Genomic DNA, 9,743 nt, shown 5'->3' with positions numbered 1-9,743 from the left:
AGAAAGCAGAGCAGTGATAAGTGATGGCTTGGCAGCTCAGAGGCTCTGTCTGTCCGCACCATTCCTTGGGAATGAGGAATAAACCGGGAAAAACTGCCCTAAAAAAACATCAGACCTTGATGTGGTTGGAAACCTTCTCCTGTCCGGGACACACTGTGATCCAGTTTGTGAAAACTGGCTTTGATGAGGAGAAAACAGTGGGTATTAAAGGGCATGGAGAGACCTTAGTAAAAGCATAGCAAAGTGTAATAAAGTGTAGAGAAAGCATAGTAAAGCATAAGTAAGCACTGTCAAGCCCTGAAGGTTATGGTAAAACATAATGGAACATGGCAAACCATGGTAATCAATGTATAGATACCTGCAGCTGGCCTTTGGGGGCAGTACCGACATCCATTCTGAAACTTCTGGGTGCTAAGAGGTGCCTGGCTTGGCTGTGGGATCGGAAGACTCATGAGATGTTGTGGGGAGTTGCTGTTGTGATGGAGCACAATTGGACATTTTAAACTGGGCGGAAAATGGTTGTAAAATGAGGAGCAAAGAGCGAGTGCTTTTGGAATAAGAAGCAGCCAGCTGATGTTTTCAACCAGACTGGTCTTGTGTCTCATAACTATACGCGCGCCACTCTCCAGCAAAAACGCTTCTTGCTGTTGATCACCACGTCTATTTGTTCAGTCCCCTTTGTCAATACAAGATTTTCCCTGGATGAATAATTGTATGCAGCTGTTGGCCTGCCTCTGGGGTTTGGGTGAGTGGAGGGAATAAATTCATTGTGATGTCCAGTCCTGTCTGCATGCCAGCATTGCCTTATGCTTAAGAAATCAACCTCCCGGACTTTCGAGATTCACCTTCTTGTCATTAATAATGACATCCAGACACACACACACGCGCTGTGCTTGCTCATCTGAATCCCTAATGGCCGACTGTTCCATTCCAGCACATTTCCAGGTTCACACAGCTGTCAGTCAAGCTAACACTTTTTTTTTTTTTTTGGCTGCAAGAGCTGTATTGATGACCAAGGAGTTTTGAAAGAGTCATAACAAATAAAACAGAACAATTAAAAAAAAATCCATCAAAATGCAACACATGCACTTTTCTGTGATTTACAATCCTTGCCTTTTCTGTGCTGTATTATGCTGTGCTACGCTCCGCAATGCTTTCACCATGGTGTATCAGATACTGTAATGTTAAGCCTGGAAGCCTGCGTTCATTGTCAAGCTTTAGCCCAGCTATCCAGTCACTGAAGAACAGTATCAAATAAGAAACAGCAATGAATAGTTTAATGAAAATTGAGCAAACGATATTGAAGGATGTTTTACGGTGAGCAATTGAGGTGTTAGCATCAGTGTGAAGTACATTACAAGTTGATCTTAACAGTGTAAGTGTGATATCCAAAAGGACACACGTAGAGGCAGACAGACAGACAGCCAGACAGACACAGACAGAGAGACAGACACAGAGAGACACCAACAGACACCCCCATACAACCGCAGAAGCTAACACTCTCAATAACCCAGGTTCAGCAATGTTAATATTCAAGTTTCATCTTGACTGGAAAAGCTTGGATGGTTTTGTTGATATATGGTAAGGTGTGCTGCAGTGGCGGAGGAGATGTGTTCTCTGTGAAAGAGGAGATGAGCAGTGCGCTGGCATAGCAAGGAGGTGATGACAGATCGGGGCTCTGAGGCAGGCTGGATTAAAGACAAGAGGTGTCCAGGTCTCTGGGAACCGCTGGGGTTCGTAAACTTTCCTAGCCACCCCCTTTTAATGTGTTATAGATCACGGTGTTGGCATGGGCATTGGAAATGAATACAAAATTAGAAACAAATGTGCTGCACGACAGAGCTGACATGAAGGCAGCAAGCAGGGATTGCAGTAAGACTCCCGTCGCACAGCAGTTTAATCCATTTCTGGTTTTACTATAAGCTTAATAAACCACACCTGAGCTTGTTTTATCTGTACACTGGATTGTAAAATCTGAAATACGAACACACACACCCAAACACCATGCAAATGAATGGACCCCCGTTGCTTTGTAAGCTGTTCTAATCACAAAACCTTACAGAAGTTTTCTATAGTAAAATCATAGCAAAGTGTAATAATGGGTTTAGACAATATGCAGTCTTAGGTAATAGCAAACACAGCACAACTGGTGTTTCAACGTTCAACGTTTAAAGCAAACTACTGAAGCAGTTTCTTAGTGTAGTTGCTACCCTTATAAAAGTTACCCACACTAAAATCCTAGCAAAGTGTAATGCATGACAGTGCAAACACGGTAAAGCAGAGACGAGCATTGTAAAGAATAGCAAGGTACGGTAAAGCACATTAATAAACATGGCAAAGCAGGGTAGACTATGGGGAATGCACAGTATAACCATGGGAAAACTGCCAAAATACAGGGCAGAAATACCGCGGGAAACTTTTATAAGTGATCCTTCATCACTGTACACCAGCTCTCCGCTGTCTCTTTTAAAATGCTCTCTTCTCAGCCAAAAGCAAGAGCAGCTTCCCTTTCTCAGACTGGTTGGGTTTTATTTTTTAATAAAAGCTTCTTGCCAGGCGTAGGAAAGGAGGTTGGAAGGAGCACCACGAAGAGTCTCTTTATGTTTATATCAGTTGTTCACAATAATCCAATATCAGGTTTCAGGCTTTTATTAAAACTCGTGATGATCCAGACATTGCCTTTATATATTTAATTGCAGACCGAGCATGATGAACGGTCCACAGATGGAAACAAGCATGAAAGTAAAACTTGGAACCAAGTCAATTCACGATTTCCAAACGCTCAATCAGAATTCGAAGAAACTAAATAAACAACGGTTTCAGCAGGTTTCGGTGTGTGCTTAGAAATACTGCACTGCGCCCCGCGTTACAGTGTCTCATTACACACAACAGTAAAACACTTGTTCATGCTACATTTAGAAACACTAAAAGAAATGCAGTGTCTTGAGTTTGAAAACTGTTCAAACAGTCCCGCCTTTGCCTTTCCCATCCAATCAATGGGCTGAGATGCCGATTCATTAGTCTGCTGTTGTGTTTTTTTTATCAGTTGAACAGATTGATCAGTTGCTGACACTGAAGTCTCTGAATGAGAAGAAGACCCTGAATGCTGGAGACAGGCAGGTTTGTGCTGGTTTGTAATTAGCACTGGAATCATCCCTGCAACATTCTCATGAATAGAAGTGAAGGAATAGGTTCTGTTTTCTTAATATCGCCTGCTCCCCCCCACATTTCAAGCATGAGGAAGGTGGCTGCCAGTGGGAATACATTTCTCCAGTAGTTATTGGGCTCGCGTCTAGAATAATGTTTACGAGTTCAATTTCTGGCGCCTTTAAAGTTTTTTTTTCTTCCAATTTTGAAAGCCACAGCATGCCTGCACTGGGGAGCAGCGGCCAAAACAAGCAAACTGCAATAAAACTTTTGACAGACCCGATGTAATATAATAATAATAATAATGTAATAATATTATTAATAATAATATAATAATAAATAATAATAAATAATAAAATTTGTTAAAAATAATTTAAAATTTTTATTCAACGGCAGACCTTGCTCACTCAAAATAAAACTGATTTTATTTTTATGTAAAATATATAGGGTATAAAATATATATATATATATATATATATATATATATATATATATATATATATATATATATATATATATACACATACATACTGGAGTGAGGTCCATTGGTTAATGTCCTGCACTTATAACCAAAAGGTCATTAGTTCAATTCCAACCTCTGCCACTGACTGACTTGCTGTGTGACCCTGAGCAAGTCACTTCACCTCCTTGTGCTCCATAAGATGAGATGTTAAATCAATGTCCTATTGTAATTGACTCTGCATATAATGCACAGTTCACAGCTTACCTCTGTAAAGCACTTTGTGATGGTGGTCCACTATGAAAGGCCCTATATGAAGATATTATATTATCATGTATCATTATGATATTATTATATTATCATGTAATCAAACTATGTCACATTTTTCAATTGTCAGTTTTTTGTTACCTGTGTATGGAAAACTACAAAGTGGCGTGTAATTCAATCTCTTAACGTAACATTATTCAGCAGGTTTCACTCGACTTCATGAAGCAAAATGTGTTAATTCTATAGGGGGATGCAAAACTTTCGGCCAGAGCTGCAGCTACATCAGAAAAAAACGTCCTTGTTAAGATCGGCAACTCTGCGCTATCAGGATTCGAATCAGGGAGCTCCTGACTGCATGAATCCCCCTGCACTCCACACGGCAATGTCTTTACTGAGCATGCAACAGCGGACCCTGGAAAATGGTTAACTTTGAGTTTATCATATAGAGTGAAAAGGGCCAAAGGAACACCGCAAGTCTTTCCTCATCGCTACTCATCCACTAATGATAAAAGCACCCTGTCTGTCTCTCTTCTGCCAATCCAGACCATCTAGAGACTCTGTGTTGCTCAGAAGTCTGGCAGGATCCCCAGGCTTACACTCCAGTCACAGGAACATACCTAGAATACCAGACCCAGATACCATTTCAAAAGATAGGACAGGGAAAGCAGATTTTCCCACGAATGCTATGTTAAAAAAAAAAACAGAACTTGTATCTCCATCGCTATTTTTAAAATGTATTTATTGAGTTTTATCCAAACAATGAAAAACAGAAAAAGAACTGCATCAAAATGGCTTTTTACATGATAATCTTTATATAGCACCTTTCATAGTGGATCACCATCCCAAAGTGCTTTACAAGATGCAAGACTAGGGTGTGTGAACTATGCATCAGCTGCAGAGCCACTTACAAAAACATCTCACCCCAAAAACACAGCACAAGGAAGTTCAGTTTTGCTCAGGGTTGAACAGTGAGTCAGTGAGTGAGCTGGGATTTGAACAAGGGACCTTCTGATTACAGGACCATTTTCTTAACCACTGGACCACACAGCTTCCTGATCCAAGGTTAGGGCCCTGATGTCAGCTTATTGACTTTGAAACCGTTTCCTTTCTGCAATTTTCAGAATCCACCCTGAATATTGAGCCAGAACAGGAGCACGTGGTCAATTGCAAAATGTAATATCTTAAACCAGCTGATAAAATATATTGCAGAAGGCCTTATACAAGTTAACGAGGCAACGTGTACAGCAATAGTGCAACTTTGCCACTCTTTACCCAGCCTTGTTCTATTGCCATTAGTTTACCATGCTTTACCATACATCTCCATATCATGTGCCTATGCTTTGACATGCTTTGCAAAGCAATGTTTATACTGAGAGAAACTAGAAACCATCTGTAATGGTTCAGGGTTTTACACAGAACACCAGGAGACAGGAACTTGGCCTGCAACAAAACGCAGATAAGACTCACAATCAGCAAAGCTGATCTTCGTACTTTGAAAAAGATAAAATCTTCAAAAAAAAAGCCTTGTAACTTAAAGCCGCAGTGTGCAACGATCACGTTCAATTGCATTAGAAAACGAAATGGGGAATGATTGTTTACTATTTGATTTATAATAAGTAACGTCTGATTTATAATAAGTAATGTTGATTGTCCTCTAGTGCCACTAGTGGGTTGCTGTGAATTGAAAACGACATCAGCATGACGAAAAAATGAAGGCCCGTGACGTAAATCAACAGCATGTAGAGAAACAACTCTACAAAAGTTTCCAGATAGATGCAAAAATGTAAAGCGACACACTGCACAGACAGACAGACACCACAGTGTATCCCCAGAATCGAACACGTTTCGTAACTCATGCTAACTGATGTTAATAACATGTTTCATCGTAACTGGATAAGTGCTCTTCGAGGGCATGTGGGAAGAGTGATGTAAGTGTGTAGAGCCAGCGCCACGCCATATCCCCATCGCCACGGACTGCATCCCTACTGGGGATAATAAATGCGGTCTGTGCTTGTGCACTCGAGTTGTCTGGAGTGTCTATACTGCTTCCTGGGGGTACACCAAACCAGCCAGCCCCTTCCAACATCTCGATATTGTACATTCTTCCACAGTTTTCAGTTTCAGTCGTTTCTCTGAGTCTCGCTGAGGAATGTGCAGTATCTGTTTTTTGTATTAAACCCACAAAGTGAGCTGGTTTAAAAATAGATGGTATTAAACCTCTGCGTAGGGTTATTGTTCAACGAGCATGACAAAGGAACCGAGTTCACAGCATGAAAACCTAAGAAATTCTAGAACGAGGAAAGACCTTTCGGCCCGGGTTTGCTCGCTCGCTTTGGTGCCAGTGTGATCTGTTAGCACTCGGGAGAGGAAAAACTAAAAAAAATCCTATCCAGGATAGTAGGGGAAACGAAATCTCTGGGAATCCGTGGTTAGAGAGAACCCCCTTCCTCCAGGGGAGTAGCTAAAGGCCTGAGTTATTAAAATCTGTTCTGGAACATCAGTTAACTTTCTGATTAATTACAGAACGCATGAGTTATGTACACAAACGGCTCAAAGCCTGTCTGAAACGTTTGTTTTGGTGTTTCACGAAAGTTTTGGATTGTAATTAAAGCCCTCACGGGGGAAAGAAGAGACAGTATACAAAATCGATATGACTCATAACTAATAACAAAATGTTCTCTGGACCACCTTTTCTCTTAGGAGGAGAGGAGAGGGAAGGAGCAGTTCAGTCTCTATACCTAAAGCCTCCCCTGGGCTAGAGGGAGCACTACAATTGCAATATTGTGCTCACTCCAATCTCTCTCTCTCTCTCTCTCTCTCTCTCTCTCTCTCTCTCTCTCTCTCTCTCTCTCTCTCTCTCTTTTATCTTGGTTAAACTGAATAAATAAATACAGAAATCAATCAATCCTGCTGCTGTCAGTTTTTATTACTATGTGACCTCCAGGGAAGGTAGCCAAACAAAGGCCTGGGGCTGGGAAAGCATTCTTGCCTGATCAGCAGCTCCCGACCCTGGTGGGACAGGCAGTAAAGCCGGGGGGCTGGAGTCCAGCTTGGTCTGGAGAGAGAAGCTGCTCAGTAAAGCATAGGTATCAGAGGAAAACACTGTTTCCACCATTCTTTGCATCAGACAGCCTCCACACTCACATTGCTATGAACCCTGGCTGGAGTCCAGCTGAAAGCACCTCCTGAATCCACAGAGAGCACCCTGGAGGAGCACTGTACTGTTCAATATCTAGCAGTGAATGCTGATGCTTCTGCCTGGGTTCCTTCACGGTACTGCACTGGTGCAAGAGAGACACAAACGGATGTCATTTTGCTGTGACTGTGCAAGGGCACGGTTATTCTTTTGTGATGAAGCAGGAGCTCCATGTGTTAAACGTGTTCAATAAGCGTGTGAATGAAACCTGGGAGTTGGCTGATGTGCTTTAAGGCTGATTGATACGTTCTGTGGCTGTGCCTGCGATGCGAGACAGGAACAACAGACAGAGCTCCTTCCCTGTGCCAGTAAACCTGACGATCCCTCAATATAAGAGTCCCACTGGGAGAATATCTCTGTCTAGGTTTTTAAATTTTTTTTTTTTTAAATAGCGTCTGCTGTTCTCATCGTGCTACTTTGCAAAACCTTATTTTCTCTCTTCTCTTTTTCTATGATTTTTTTTTTTTTTAAAACCAACTCTTGGTGTTTAATAAAAAAACAGGGGACGAGCACGACCTAAAGGATTTTGTGGTCCAGGTACCAAAAAAACCCCAAAAAACGGACATAGTTTAGTCTAGACCTGATTTAACAGACTTGCCTGTGCCGCTGTTGACTTTATGTGTTACCCTGTGTGAGCCAAGAACAGTGTTTTGCTGCCATATAATGATTTTCTTATTTATGTATTATTTATTGATTGTGAGTCGTTATTAGATCATCTGGCTCTGGGGTAGCAATGCATGAAAAAGCATCATTGGATGTGATGCCAATTCATTATGCACTGTGTGCGCTGGCACTCGGTGGGTATCTTAACCAATTGAGCTGGGATTGAACTCCGACTGCTGACACCATGTCACTCCAAGCCAGCTTGCTTCAGCTGGCATTTCGAGCTATCATAGCCATGCAAGTCAGTGAGTCTTGCGTGTCAAGGTATCAAAGCACTTGGGGTTGCAGTATCTATGGTGCATAGTCAGAACCTAACCCTGTAACTCTTAATGCAATCAGAATCCACCTGGCTTTAGTTTCTAAAAAGCGAGACTTATCAAGTACCTGCATCACAGTATGCAATGTGGGGGGCTTTCCTAGAAGACAGAATCTCTGTTTCTTGTTAATATTGCTCTGACGTGTTGCAGAGTGAGGCAATAGTACCAGACTGTGGGTTGTGGGCACTGTGTTCGAGATTCTCACTTCAGAGGTGCTAACAAATAAATACAACTTGAGCTGAATTTTAGCAACGCCAAAACAAACCGCAAAGCCATCAGTTTTGAGAAGAACGGCAGGTGCAAGAACATGCTGAAAAAACAATTAAACCAAGAATGGAACAATACTCTTTAACCCATATGCCACAGCATTACCAGCAATGGCAGCATTACCAGCAATGGCATTGTTACCAAGTGCCACACGCCACACGCCACACATCTAAAAAGCCCTGAGCACAAGGAGACCGGGTCTGTTTTATTTCTTTATGTTTTGTTTTATTCACAGAACCTTAACTTACAGACCAATAGCCTAGAGATCGAAATGTATGTCTATTGATTCGAGGACAAAAATGACAAAGGGGAAAATGAAAAAATGAAAGTAAGATTCTCACAAACATGGAATGGTTAAAAAAATCTTTGGAATTTAAAGGAGAATCCGGCAGCAGTAGCGAGGGCAGAACCAGGACTCACTCTCTCTCTCTCTCTCTCTCTCTCTCTCTCTCTCTCTCTCTCTCTCTCTCTCTCTCTCTCATGCAACTGCACAGCTTAAGGAATGAGACACTGCAAATGTCTCATACATGAAAAGCAGATTCCAAAATTCTATTTCAAGGTCTTCCATAAAATCATTCTCCTGTTTGTCTTTTTTATGCCTCTTCGTAAAGGAATTTATTAATCCATGCAGTTAATCTTACATGAACCTGCACATCAGAGGAATGCCCGGCAGCATTATTTGACAAGAATACAAAAACTTTTTTTTTTATATACTTTTCCTCCCCGGTTCTTATGCACTTCGTAACTTTCAAAGTGCTAAACTCCTCAGTGTGTCCCTGTTAGTATGAAAAAGACATTAAGAGAGTAAATCCTGCCTTTATATACATTCCATAGCATACCGAACTGTGTAAAAACTATGGAGAAGCCTTCTTCTCCTCTATGTACGAACTGGTAAAAGCGTGGTGTGCAGGGTGAGTCATGCAGTCAGGGGAGTGCAGGTTTATGTCCCGGCTGTGCCAAGTTGTTAATGTTGTCTCCCTCTGGGAAGAGAAAGAGAAAAACAAAAAAATAGAGCATGGATGATAAATCACTGGTAAATGGATGAATCGCAGGCAAACTGAGAAAGCACTGAAGATAACTGAGATTTTTTATTTAACATCATGTAATCAAAGAAACTACAAAATAATATCTCAAAAAATCTACCGGAAGCCATAATAGCAGTACAGTAGTGTTTCATGTTCGATTTAGAAATGCCACATTTTTCTATTTTGTCAGTTTTTCTGTTATGTAGAAAACTACAAAGTGGTACGTAGTTCAACACGTTAACATAGCATCACTCAACAGGTTTCATTCGACTTTGCGAAGCAAAATGCGTTAATTCTATACAGTGATGGCCTGTATATGCCAGGATATGACCTGTGTTTTTTTCCTCAAAGTCAGAGACTTGGGTGGCTTTTCACAGCAAGTTTTGCACACTTTGCTGTAG

The sequence above is a fragment of the Polyodon spathula genome, chromosome 27, assembly GCF_017654505.1.
Source record: "Polyodon spathula isolate WHYD16114869_AA chromosome 27, ASM1765450v1, whole genome shotgun sequence".
Classification (NCBI taxonomy): domain Eukaryota; kingdom Metazoa; phylum Chordata; class Actinopteri; order Acipenseriformes; family Polyodontidae; genus Polyodon; species Polyodon spathula.
This window is presented reverse-complemented; position numbering follows the sequence as displayed.